The 15,001-nt window shown below is 38.5% G+C and overlaps 1 non-coding gene across 1 annotated transcript; it reads right to left on the minus strand.

Moving 5' to 3' along the window:
- Positions 1–406: 406 nt before the first annotated feature.
- LOC120264178 lies at positions 407–513 on the minus strand. Its single transcript, XR_005537350.1, has one exon. It is a non-coding gene; the product is annotated as a small nucleolar RNA R71 (small nucleolar RNA).
- Positions 514–15,001: the final 14,488 nt, after the last annotated feature.

Here is a 15,001-nt window from a genome sequence, read left to right on the forward strand (position 1 = left end):
GAAGGGTCAGAAAATATGGCATAACAGAATGAGCAACAGAGAACACTTTCCAATTATGCCAGACCATCAATTTTGGGCACACAATCTAGCATTGTGTGGCCTCGGATTACAGCTCAAGATTTGAAGCTAAAGCCAGCATTCATCCAAATGATACAGCAGTCGGCACAGTTTAATGGTTTGGCCAATGAGGATCCAAACAACCACATAGAGAACTTTTTCGAGGTGTGCGACATGCTCAAGATCAATGGAGTTATGGATAATGCTATCAGATTGAGGGCCTTCCCACTTTCCTTGAATTGGAGAGCGACTGCAATGGCTACACTCATTACCTAGAGCATCAATCACTAGATGGAAAGAGATGGTGGGAGTTTTTCTTACCCCATATTTTCCTCCCGAAAAATCTGCAAAGCTTAGGAATGAGATTTCTTCCTTCGTGCAAATGAAATTGGAGTCTCTATTTGAGACATGGGAAAGGCTCAAGGAACTCATGTGAAAATTTCCTCAACATGGGTTTCCAGAGTGGATGATCATTCAGACTTTTTACAATGGTTTGAACCCAAGTACAAGACAATTACTTGATGCTGCAGTAGGAGGTACCTTAGGTAGCAAGACCCCCGGAGAAGCCCGGCAGTTAATTGAAGAAATGGGTTTGAATAGCTACCAATGGAATGCTAAGGAGAAGAAGAAAGTGACCGGCATCTATAAGATTGATGCGGTTACATTGTTAGCGGCCCAAGTGGAGGCATTGAGTAAGAAGTTAGACACTCTAACTTCTCCTAGATTGGCGGCCGTAACGAGTTATGATGGATGTGGAGGGGGGCATGCCCCGTCAGATTGCCCGATAACCGTTGATGGTACATCTCCGTTGAGCAAGTTAACTTTGTGGGTAATGCGATAAGAAACCAAGGTAATCCTTATAGCAACACCTACAATATGGGTTAGAGGAACCACCCGAATTTTTCCTAGAACAACCAAGGGCAACAAAAGGCCACAGAACCACTAGGTTCCCAATAACAAGCCTTGAACATGGAGAACAGAGTTTCAGTCTTGGAAACCCGAATGACTGACTTACAAAAAGCCTTGACTAGATTTGTGCAATCATCAGATACATGGTTTTAATCGGTCGAGGCTACACTTCGCAACCACACCGCTTCATTGCACAATTTAGAAAATCAAGTGGGATAAATTACGAAGTCTCTATCAAAGAGACCACAAGGAAGCTTGCCGAGTAACACCAAGACTAACCTGAGAGAACATGTGAAGGAGATCACTTTAAGAAGTGGTCGTGGGGTCGAGGGTAGGCTTCCATTTGAGAAGACCAATGTTGAAGAGCCAGAGGCCATGGAGGTTGAGGAGAGAGCCAACAAAGAGAAAGATGTAGCACCCCCATCTTACAAGCCAAGAATCCCTTACCCTTCATGATTGAAGAACGACCAAAATGATGAGCAATACAAAAAGTTCTTGGGTCTATTCAAACAATTGCATATCAACATTTCTTTTGTGGAGGTGTTGTCTCAAATGCCTCGGTATGCAAAGTTCTTGAAGGACCTTTTGACCAACAAGAGGAAGTTGGAGGAAAGTGCATCGATGATCTTAGATGCCTCTTTGTTTGGCAGTGTTGCAAAAGAATATGCCAAACAAGAGGAAAGACCCCGGAAGCTTTGTGATTCCGTGCAACATTGGCAATTTGGTCGAAGAGATGGCATTGGCGGATTTAGAGGCCAATATCAACATCATGCCATACTCTTTCTTTGAGAAGCTAGGCTTGGGAGAGCCTAGGCCTACTCGGATGACATTAGAATTGACGGACAAAACAGTGCGACATCCGAGGGGTATTATTTAAGACGTGCTTGTCAAGGTGGACAAGTACATATTTCCTATAGACTTCATAGTGTTGGATGCCGATGAGGATGTAGATGTTCTTTTAATACTTGGGAGGCCATTCTTGCGCACTTCCACGGTACTTATCGACATAAACGACGGGTAGTTAACACTGAGGGTTGGAGATGACAAGCTTACATACCGCCTTGCTGAAGCCATGTGACATTCTCTTGACTTTGATGATACTCTGTATTTTCTTGACACTACCGATGAACAAATCGATGAATATATGCAGAAATCGATGAATCTGTTGGGGATGCGCAAAACACAACTGGGGTAATGATCCCTCAAGTAGTAACAAGCTCGATAACTCTCCCTCTACCTTCAGAAGACTATGTTCATCATGCTTCCAAGTTATGGGTGACACGACCGAATATGCGTGTAAACCGCAAGTGCACGGGTATCGAAGTAATAATGCCCCGGTGAGAGGGTAGTCAAATCCATAGGGAATAGTGCTTAGAACCACCAAGATTGCTATTTAACTAGAATGAAAATATGTTGAAAGTAATGTGAAAACAAACTCAATGCAAACAAAAATAAGAAAAGATAAAGGAGGCGCAAGTAAAAGATAGGGGAGGCAATCGACGATAAATGGGGTACCTAGATATTGTTCTGCCCAGGACAATCGTTTCAAGTGCAAAAATCCCCTATTATGCTTTCTAACTAATGCATTAATGAGTCGTGGAGATTCTTTAATACATGGTCCTAAATCTAAGGTCAACCATGTCTAACTCTATACATGTCCCGGAGGAGAAATTGAATAACCTCTCAACCTCACACTCGTATAGAATTACAATGAGTTTTAGGGATTCCAAGTGATAAACCCTCTTCCTATGTATATACCGAACCCTTTGTTCCAGGTGGAGGGTCCCAACCCACAATTAAGCTCTAGGTGCTAAAATCACTTCAACGCTTCACTCCATTGCACTCGCAACTAAGCCCCAGCGGAAGGTCATCCCTTAGCCCATTCACTCTACTATGGCCGCAAAGAACTCTTGGAACGTGGAGGTAGGATAGATCACACTGGCGGGGGAAGGGGATGCTCCACTACCTCTCGACTCACCCTCTCAACCCTCTCCAATCTACCTTTGTCTAACTCTCATGGTGTCTCACTCACTCATAAGAGTTACCAACAAGAACACTCAACCCTAGTGTTACTCTAGGTAAGTATTCAAACACTCAAGCCTACAAGATTGGAACTCACAATAAACATTAATTAATTGAAAGCATAATAAAGAGATTCAGTAAAAACGAATACATCCTAGGGTTCACAAATACCCAAGTACCCACTAAGGGTTTAGCTCTCCATGGAGCAAAATACAATAGATAATGAAATTAAAAATAAAGAGATACAATCCATGAATGAAAACCCTCTTGTGTTCGTGTCGAAGGTCTTGTGGATCGGCCACGTCTTCTTTAAAGATCCCCTCGTCAAACCTAGGGCACACCTCGCCGAATCGGTGCCGACGAAAGCTCCCCCAATAGCTCTCTTCTGAAGGAAATATGGTGTCGAAGGCCGTCAAACCTCTCCATAGCCTTTCCAAAGACTCTCTAAACCCTAGCCGCCGGCGCCTTCAAAGATGGGGAAAGGTGGAAGAAAAGATAGGGGAAAAGATGGATGAAAGAATGCTGAAATCAGGGCTGAAATCGGCTTTTAAAGGGCTGGAATCGGGAATCCACACGCCCATGTGGGCGCAAGTATGGATTTTTCACACGGGCGTGTGGATTCTCTGTTTTCATGTTTTCTCGGCCAACTGTAAACAGTGCTGCTACAGTATTTTCTATAGTACCCTACTACAGTACCGGCCTAAAATACTCCCGAATCCATACTTTCATCGAGGTAACGCAAACGGGCACACGTTTATGTGGTGGATCACTTTGCTTCTTCAATAACGGACATGTTGGTGGAGATCTTGTTCTATATACACAAGTCAGAATGCTTGAATGTGACTGCCCTTGTACCCCTCCAAATAGTTGTGCTAACTCAAGTATGAGGAGGTTGGCAGAAACCTTCATCTATGAGCCCCGGTGAGGTAAGACAAGGTATGTCAAGCTAAGTGACGTAAAACAAGCGCTTCTTGGGAGGCAACCCAAGTCTTTACTGTTTTCTAGTGTTTAGTTTAGTGTTTGCATAAATAAGGCTTTAAGTGTTGTTATCTTGATGTATAGATGCTATTGCTGGAATTTTATTGTGGTTTATTTAGTGTTGTCGTGTGCTTAAATGTGTTTGGCAAAGTTTCTGGTCGTTTGAGCTTAACCTATCCCAGAGCCACCTCCTGCGGCACTGGAGCCATCCCTAGTATGTATGTTCTCTCCCTCTCGAGCTCATGATCATTTTGAAAGGCTCGAAAGTGTGGTAGGGGTGCTACGGACAGAGATCGCTGAGGTTCGCGAGACGCAGGCTACGTAGCACTCAGAGGTGATGGCGCGTCTCGACACCTTATAGTAGTTATTTGAGTGCGATGCGTCCTCACCTTTTATTATGAGACCAAGGACCCCTCCGGCTCCTCAAGCATCACAATCACCGAATTCACTGACAGCAGCACTAACAACAGCAGTAGAGCTGACAGCAGATGACACCGACGCTTGAGGCATCTTTTCTTTTATTTCTTTTATTTCTTGTATTTTATCTTTTGCACTATCTTTTGGACTTGTACACTCAGAAAGGATTCTCCTTCTGAGTTTATCTTTTATTTTGTTTTGAGTTGTATTCCATTGCTATATCTTTTATATACTCAAGTTTATTTGGTTTTTGTTTATTGCGCTTCACTGAATCCCCTTGTGTATACCTGCAGATGGTCTTGTTAGTATGGGAATTGAGAACTAGTCATGGACACGGTCAAGGTGTTTTACACTTGGCCGTGTGTGCTTCACAACCCGTTGGAACTTCACTCCCATAATTTAGTTCCATCAAATGCAACACTAGGAGTCACGGGAGTATTGTTTCAACTGCCACTCCCATATATTTACTTGATTGATGTATTTTCTATTGTGCTTGCATATATACATTGAGGGCAATGTACATCTTAAGTGTGGGGGGGAGGGGGAGTTCACTTTGCACATGTCTTTTACATAAGTTTTGATTGACATACATGCTTGCGCAGCCAATGGCGGTTCACCTTAGTTGCAATGATTGTATTCTTGAGTTTGGGAGAATTTTTAACATTGAATATTCTCATGCTCTAGTTTTTTTCTTGAATTACTAGGAATTTATGCCCGATTGACACTTGTTGAACCACTTGCTCATGAAACTCTTTTAGAAACTCAAGTTCAGTGTTTAAGGTACTAAGTGGTTTTATTTTTTGTGGTTTTCTTGTTAAAAAAAGGATATATTGTTTAGTTGTGCATTTTCGGTGGAAAGAGCAACCACCTATGAAGTATGAAGCTACTCTCATAAATCGGATACTAGTTATGCCCTAATGAGAGAAAGAGCTATCTCATAGGATGAGTGAAAGCTACCACCTCAAAAGTGTGAAAGCCACCTTAGCGGCCACTTCGGAAAGGGCTACCTTAGAGGACGTGTGAAAGCTACTACCATCTTTTGTTTATTATGTTTTGTAGATAAATAACTCCCTTATACTTAGAACTTTGAGTAATATACTCTGGGTTGAATTGAGCAAGTTTATGCACACTTGCACGATTTCGGGTTTTTTGTCCTTTTTGATTCAAGTTTTTAGCTAGAACATTGATTTTTCGTATTTAATGTTGAAATTTCCCTTACTTGTAGAATGCTCTCCTTGCATATTTTGGTGAACCTAAGGCCAAGCACTTTCAATATTTCCTTCTTCTATACTTCAATGTTTTATTTTTGCTTAAAGACAAGCAAAAGCATAAGTGTGGGGGAGTTTGATAAGTGCTTGTATATTAGTAATATGAAGTATTCTTTTCTTATGATGAGCATTATTTTTATTAGGTTTTAATGCTAATACATGTGTATTTGTAATACTTTCATGTATGTAGGTTTGTGAAGCTAAGTATTAAGAAAAGAAGGCCAAGTACATCGTGAATGCACTATTTGGTAGAATCTTGAAAGGAACAAATGTGAAGACACAAGTTAGGTTTGAAGATACGTGAATGTGTGCCAACTTCCATGTATTCAAGCAATTACAATGAGTTGGAGGGGCACGAAGGCAATCGCATTTGCGTATCCCGAATTGTGCATTGATAGCAAGATATTCGCCAATGAGGCTTTTTATTGAAGAATCGTCGTGATCTACAGTATAGCACGTGTGCCCGTTAATGTTGCCTCTATGAAAAGTGTGGAATCGGGAGTAGCAGGTACTGTTCACTGTAGCAGTTACTATTCACAGAAAGCCGAAAATCAGGACTCCAGAGAATTCACACGGGTATGTGGAAATTCCACATACCCGTGTAGAAATTCCACAGGGGCGTGTGAGAAATCCACAGGCCCATGTGGATGCCCGATTCCAGCCCTATTTAAGCCTCGATTTAGCCAGATTTTGGGGGCCATCTTTCATCCTTCTCTCCAACTTTTCTCCATCTTTTGGGAGGCCGTTTGCTAGGGTTTAGAGAGGCTTTTGGCAAGTCTTTGGAGTGGTCGTACGGATTTAACATCGCGCTTCTCTTGGAAGAAGGTTATTGGGGGAGCTTTCATCGGCACCGATCCAGCGAGGTGTGCCCTCAGGTAGGACAAGGGGACCTTTGGAGAAGAAGAGCCTACTCCACAAGACCATTGACATGAATACCAAGGGGTTTTTCCTATGGTTTACTTGTTTTTACTTTCGATTTCATTATTGATTGTATCTTGGTCCATGGAGAGCTAAACCCCCTAGTGGGTACTTGGATTTTGTAAACCCTAGGATGTTTTTGTTTCATTAACCTTTTCTTATGCTTTCCTTAATTGATGTCTCTAATTGAGTTCTAATCTTGAATACATGTTGAATGATTTCTCCCTTAGAGTGACTTTAGGGTTGAGAGACCATCTTGGTAACCTTTGTGGATGAGTGACACACCATGAGAGTTAGACAAAGCAAGGTTGGAGAGGGTCGAGAGGATGAGTCGAGAGGTAGCGGAGCGTCCCCTTTCCCTTTCAATGTGATTTATCCTACCTCCACGTTCCAAGAGTTCTTTGCGGTTATAGTAGAGTGAAGGGCTAAGGGATGAACTCCGTTGGTGCTTAGTTGCGCGAGCAACAGAGTGAAGCGTTGAAGTGACTTTAGCACCTAGGGCTTAATTGTGACTAAGGATCTTTCGCCTGGACCAAAGGGTTAGATCTACACATAGAAATAGGGTTTATCACCTTGAATCCCTAGAGCATCTTGCAACTTTACACAGCGTGAGGTGTTGAGACTATTTGATTTCTCCGCCGGGGCATAGTGTAGAGTTAGTCACGGTTGACCTTAGGTTTGGGATCGTGTATTCAAGGATGTCCACAACTCATTAAGCATCAATTAGGAGACATAATAGTTGGTCTTGCACTTGAAACATTAGTCTTGGGGGAAGCATTGTCCTAGTACCCTACTTCTATCTATTGCCTTTCCTCTCACTTATTTGTGCCTCTCGTTCTTGTTTCTTTTATTTCAGTTTACATTACATTTCATCAACATAATCATTATTCATCTTCACTTGGTTAAGTAGTAATCTTAGTATTTTTATTCCCTACTCCCTGTGAGGTACGATATCAAACTCACTTGGGATTTATTACTTCGACAAACCTGTGCACTTGCGGGTAACACGCAAGGGGCGTTGTCAGCAAGATTATGATGACTGCTACTGTTGTTGGTGCTGAAGCTTAAGACACTGACTCTTCATATTACTAGGGCGCTTGCAATAATAACAGATAATAGATGATCTAGAAAGAGTTGGATGAAGCAAGAGCTGGGTGTACAGAAGGACTAGGAGGTACCCGACAAGAGCGTGGTGAGATTATGGTGAAAACTGTGTCTATAGAGAGAGATTAATTAGATAGTGTGCTGAGATGAGTCTCCTCAGCAATAACACTATGAATGACAATGTCAAATGAGGAAAGAGGGTCCTGATTAAGTAGTTGCCTATGAACAGCCTGAAAATCAGGACAAAGATGCATTAGGAATTCGAAGGTGCGTTGTGTTTGGCGAGATTGAGTGTGAGTTTTACAACATCTGCATGTCAAGCAAGTAGACTCCTCCAAAGAATCAATCTGACGCCACAAGGATCATAGGTCACTAACATACTCGCCTGACAAAACGCTCACGTTACTGTATGTGAGTAAGATCTTGCAGAATGGCATACTGATGAGCAGAGTTAGAATGCTCAAATGTACTACCTAGGTGTGCCACAGTGCATGAGCAGTGGGAAGATGCCCAATTTTCATACGAACATTAATCTCATAAGACTGACAGATAATGGTCATGTTACGATAATCAGCAAGTGTCGATGATGTGTCAGGTTTGGACGGTTGGGGAGAGATATCGTCGACATGGTTAAGCAGATCTACACCAAGTAAGACTATATGAATAGTAGTAAACCATTCTTTATAGTTGGGACCGTTTAATATGATATCAACAGGAGCAAGGAAATGTGGAGATGAAGATAATGCCATGTGTGCATGTGCGTTTGTTTTTGTTTTTGTTTTTGTGTTTTGTTTTTTATTTTTTTGTTTTTTTAAGATATATATTATAATTAATATGTATATTGTAAAATGAAATAAAGATGGGAATCAAACTGAGGCGATAAGGCCAATTACGTTGTGACTTGAATGGGTGAAAATGCATGCCGGTTGGGAATCAAGGAAAAGATGATGTAAATAATTCTTATGGGCGGGAAAGATGGCTTGGGCTGACATGGAGCTTGTCGGCAGTGGGCTGAAGGTGTGGGTGATGTAAATGTATTGCTTTGGAGCTTGTCAGCAGCAGGATGACGAGGTAAGCACTGGCTGGTAGTCGGAAGGTACTGGCGGTGACGAAGCTATTCGGGTATGGCATCATAACGGCATAAATCCAGCTACGGCGGGTGTGGGACCTGGCAGTAGATCTGTCATGCCCTGATCCTCAAGCCCACGGGACGTGACAACCGCCGTGACAATCACAAGGAGGGATACTCCACCACTCAACCCTCGGCACGCCGCAAGGCTGACCAACACACCTAGAATTCAACAACATCTATTATATATAGAACAGAGAAGCACAATAATACACAGCGGAAGTAACAATAACATTAACGACTGCAATATACAAAAAATATAGAGGTTCATAACTGCACAGGGAAACAACACTAATAACATTAGGAATTCCTGATACATAAGAGTTTAAGAGTTGTTTAGATACAAAAGCATGCAACAAGGTTCTGTACAAGTTAGTGGATCCGGGAATAAATAACATGTTCATGACAAATATAACATACATGAACTAAAAGGGAAAAATAGAAGATATAACGGTAGCAAATGCTAGCACGCTGCCACACAGCTGCACCTACTTCCTGTAACAGACTGGGAGGAAGAAAGAGGGGTGAGCAACTAAAGTTACTCAGTGAGGAGAGGTTAGCACAACTCTACTAGTAATATACCAAAAGTATAGTAATCATAAACCACCAAAATAATAATACTTTACTAATAACACAACTAGTTTAGAACATAATTACACATAGTAGTGATCTCCAAAACAAACTAATAAAGCTAGGGCCAAGAAAGCTATTTGCCTCAAGTAGGGTTTTACAACATCAAATTCATAAAATACCAAACACAGGGCTAAAAAAAATATGAAAACGAGTTCATTTCTAGCTAATATTTCACCATAAAACATATAAAACAAAATAGTTCCAAAATACAAGTATAACAACTAAATAATCATGGGTTTCACAATAAGTAAACATAAAACTAGTGGCAAATCGAATTTATGAGAAACTGCCCTCCTAAGAGCGACAATTGGGCTTCGCCCCCTCACCACAAATTCAATATGACACAACAAGAAAAACACAAAGGAAGTAAATCTCAAACCCAGAGTAAAGCAACACCCAACACTCACCCAGCATAAAGTGGTCTAGAAACCTCCCTAAACCTTCACCGCTACCGTGGCTAAGTTTAGAGTCGTCAAAGTACTCATGCCCTTGACATTAACCCATCGGTTTACCATATGGTGACAATGGCTTTGCGATGAATATCCAATCAGGATTCTACACTCCCACCTGAACTGGCTCTCGTAATAATCAGTTGGTCTACCACACCACCTCCATTGGCTGGCCGTGGAGACCGCCTACTGCGGTAGGGTATCACCATACAAACTCAACAATAAGCACAACTCCACATGAAGTATAATAGCCAACAATTACCATCAATCAACACCATTTCAGCCATTTCTATAAGGAAATGACAAACGCTCAAGCAAAACTCAAGCTTTGAATACAAAACAATTTACATAATCCAACACAAGAAATAACATGGAAATTCTTTCTTTTCGATAGCCTAAAAGGAGTTTAAGCTTAGATTATGCAAAATTAAAGAATTCCACGACAAATCCCAAGTTTCACAAAACAAAGATTTCACAAACTCCTTAACAATAATAACCATCATTAAACAAGATACAAAATAAGTATAAACCAATAAAGCTTTACTTAAACCACAATATATATATAGCTATTAGTAGTTTTTTAATAGAATTATGCTAATTAGTCCAAGTCACAAACTTAGGCGAGTATAACACGCGAGAGTGTTGCTCCTCCACCGGTTCCTTGCCTCAAGCCAATCCCTCAATACCTAACTAACCATAACCGCACACACACACACAAGCAAGATAAGAGTAAGTCAAAGAAACACCAAGGAAAACCATAAGATCAAACACACACATTGATCCTCAACGATGTCAAGTGTTAGCTCAAAGCTAAGATTGGTGATTTCTAAAGAATTCCAAAGGTTCCAGGCTTCCCTCTAAGCCAAAGAAACCAAGAAAACAAGGAGAACTCACCGGTGCTACAATAACCCCCGAAATTGCAAGCACAAGATTCACTCAAGATTCCAACAATTATTGGAAAACAAACAAGGGAAACATACTCCAATAACCTTTTACAATCTAACAATAAGATAATGCAAGAATCTAGGCTCAAATATGCTCATTTACCATAAGCACTAAGTTCACCTAGCAAGGATGAAGAAACAATGAGAAAACAAGAAAGAATTATGGTGTTTTTACCTTGCTAGCTTCAAGAGAGTAGGAAGGAAAGATGGAGCTTCAAGCCATCAAGGGAAGGATTTTGCATTCAATGTCTCCTTCTTCTCCAAGAGAAAAGCAAAGAGATAATGAAAGGAAAAGTATGGCATTAAAAGACAAGGCATGGCTTTGAAATGACAAAGCATGGTTGGGGGTATTGCCAAAAGAAGGAACATTAAAAAAGACCAAATTGCCATTCTAACTCCCAAACATGCAAAAATATAACAAAAAAAAAAGATTAGGGTTTAAAAAAATAGGGCAGGGTACAACAAGATCTGGCGACTGCAGGTTTGGGTTCGTGACAGTGAAGCACAATATTTTTTTTTAATAGAGAAAGAGAAAATAATGGAATAACTATGGTGCTTCAAGTAGACCGAGCTCTCAAAGCTCGTCACTGGGTAGACAAAGCTATGTGACAAGCTTACAAGTTGTCAGTGGACTTACAAAGTGGCTTACAGAGTTCCGGCAAAACAAAGAGAACCAAACAAACGACTTTGTTGTCAAAGACTGAACTATGCAAAATTCCAGGGAGATTGGCAGGCTTCTGATACCATGATAGACAAAATATGATAGAAAGAATGAGTTGGATTTCATTGGGCAAACTAGCCCATATAAATACAATAATGACATTTACATGAGGATGTATATATACATATAAATACAATATATATATATATATACAAGCAGGGTTATTACTCTAACACACAAAAATAGTGATAAGAGCACCGAACCAATTATGACTGAGATCCTCATATTGAAGGTTGGTTTAATGAAAAAGTGATGAACTTCTAAAGCCTTCAGTGTTCTTAAAGGTTGGAATTTCCCATTCTAATTTTATTTTTTAGAGTATTATTATTTGATTTATGACAGGTCTATGTCTTTCGGAAATATATATATATATACTTATCTATATTAAAATAATTATCTTGTCATTAATTATTTCTTATCTTATTTTGATCGATACTCGTTTAAAAATTAATGAAGAAAAGTTGAAGAGATAGAAAGATGAGACAAGGAACCTACCTTTGTCCCAATATGGAGGAAAAGTTCCCCATAATTGCCTTCAAAAATTTGGGTTGATTTTGGAGTGTTGGGAATTCGAAAATGGGATGGCCAGGACATGCCCGCTCTGCTAACTCTATCGCAATCCCAAGACAAGTATAGCATATGTGCAATGGATATGCATACAAAGCAAGGCATCACATGTCCCATCAATGTCCTTATTATTAAGTCATATATCACGTCAACTTAATACTTATAATTATGAACCAAGTGTGAAAATGGTGCCGTCAGAGTAAGTTATTAGAAATTAGGTTCACAATTTTAATATTTTTTAATATATAAAATTTCCATTGATTTTGGTGGAAAAAAGTTTCTTTTGATTGATTTGATTAAAATAAATCAAAATAAATATTTGAAAATTAAATAATCATTTGTTAAAATTGATATTCTTTAAAAAATAGTTAGTAAATATATTTATCTAAATAATAAATCCAGTAAAAAGAGAGTGGTGGGTTATCTTAAAAGACATAATAAATCTTATGTAAAATTGACTAGCTAAGTATACCTTATTATGGAGTCAATTGATAATTATCAAACTAATAAGTGTGTTTAGGAAGAGGACCACTAAAGTAATGTATTAGGAATTTGATTCAAAATTATAAAACTATTTTTATATGCAAAATTTTGATTGATTTAATTAATAATATTAAAACTAAATATTTTAAATTAAGTTTTTAATTAATTAATCAATTAATTGATAAAATTAATAATTTATAAAATTAATAATTAAATATATTTTTTTAAATAATTAAATCCTATCAAATTAAGAGGAATTGGTTGTTAAATCTTGATAGACATGCCTGTCGTATATGAGTGACTAATTTAATTAATACTAAATGAAAGTCATCATATACGCATATGACATGGTTGTCATATTAGATGGTTTTTGCACTTGAAATGATTGTCCTAGGCTGAACAATATCCGGGTACCCTATTTATATCAATTGCCTTACCTCCCCTTTACTTGTGCCTTCTCTCTTGTCTCTTTTACTTTTGTTTACATTACATCTTGTTACACAACTATTATTCACTTTTCGCTTAGTTAAGAAACAATTCAAGTATTTTTATTCCCTACTCTCTGTGGATATGATACCCACTCATATGGGATTTATTACTTCGACAAACCCGTGCACTAGCGGGACATACGGAACGGGCGTTGTCAAGTTTTTTTGACAACACCCCTTGCGTATAAGTCATCACGTGTTCCTTTACAGTGATTGTAATTGTTTTAATATACCAATTTTTATTAATTTAATTAATATGAATTAAAATAAATATTTGAAAATTAAAATATTTTATGTATTTAATTATTAATAAATGAAAGTCATCATGTACCATCAAATCATTGTATTGTAGACTACATATAAATGAAAGTTATCACATGTACCAACAACCACATTGTATCAACCAAGTGTATTTTGCAACGGGCCAACTACAGTTAATCAAGAGGAATTTTGTTCAAAATTTAAAAATTATTTTAATATACAAATTTCAGTTTAAAAGAGTTCTTTACCTTCCATCTTATATGGGAGTAGGTGCTAGTTTTCTTGAGAAAGAGATTAGTTCATTCGAGGAAACTTGGATTGCCCACATGCTAGGAATTCATTGATCGCAATGCAATTATATAGAACCTATGCAAAAAAGAGAAGTCGATTTAGTTCAATAAGAGATTAGTTACTAATTGCCTTGAGAAATGGATTAGTATACCACAGGACTTCCGTTGGTCTCTTGATATAAATCTGAGATCCAACTTTGAAACCATATTCAGGTTTTAAGGGGATTCAACACCCATGTAAGCCTCTTTGGTTTTTAGCTCTTACCTTTTATATTTTGTATAGTTATTTCCTTATAATTCCAATCAAACCATCATTATTGCTTTAAGACATAATAGAAAATTATGTAATACTAGTAATAATGTTCCTCATGGGATATGACAACCTTGCTCACTCTATATTACTTGATATAGCCCATGCACTTGCAGTGCACTGCAGCTATTTTGGTGAGCGGCCATCAATGTATTTCCCAAAGTACAAGTCTAAAGATTTTGATGCATTTAGAAAGTTTAAAGATTTAGTTGAGAAAGAAAGTGGCATTTAGATTATAGCTTTAATAACTTATAACATAGGATAATTTACTTCTAATGAGTTTGTTGTTGTTGTTGTTATTATTATTATTATTATTATTATTATTATTATTATTATTGTTATTATTATTTTGAGTTTCATGGAATCTGCTATCATTTGATAGTTCATTGATTTCTCTAACAAAATCGAGTAGCCAAGAGAAAGAACATAACAAACCTCAATATGGTGAGAACTATGTTCAAAAGTAAAAACAGGCCTAAAGATCAGTTGGCTGAAGCAGTAGGATGCACGATTAATCTCTCAAACGATACTCATACAAGAAACTTAAAGGATGTTATCCCTCAAGAGGTATGCAGTGGATGGAAGCCTTGTGCATCGCACATAGTAGTTTTGGCTCCATTGCTTATATGCATATTCTGAAGCAAGAAAGATCTAAGCATGAAAATCAAATTAGGAAGTTTGTCTTCAACAGCTATAATGAGATCTCAAAAGACTACAAGTTGTTTAATTCAAGCATTTCAAAGATTTTGATTAGCAGAGATGTTTAATTCGCTGAAGAAACATCATGTTTTTTGAGAACTTACATGAAATAATCTTATGATTTTCTTCCATATTTTGAAGAAGAAGAAGAAGATGAGGAGAAGGAGAAGATAATCCATGAAGAAAGAAATGATCCCACTTCACCGTCTTCATTGACTCCATATTATCAAGCATCACATCCACATCTTCACCAAAAAGCATTGGGCTTCTAGGATATCACAACCTTGATGGAATATGTGAAAACACTAATTTGATATGTTTATTTATAGATGTTGAACCTTTAACTTTTGTAGA

Source organism: Dioscorea cayenensis, chromosome 6 (genome assembly GCF_009730915.1).
Source record: "Dioscorea cayenensis subsp. rotundata cultivar TDr96_F1 chromosome 6, TDr96_F1_v2_PseudoChromosome.rev07_lg8_w22 25.fasta, whole genome shotgun sequence".
Taxonomy (NCBI): domain Eukaryota; kingdom Viridiplantae; phylum Streptophyta; class Magnoliopsida; order Dioscoreales; family Dioscoreaceae; genus Dioscorea; species Dioscorea cayenensis.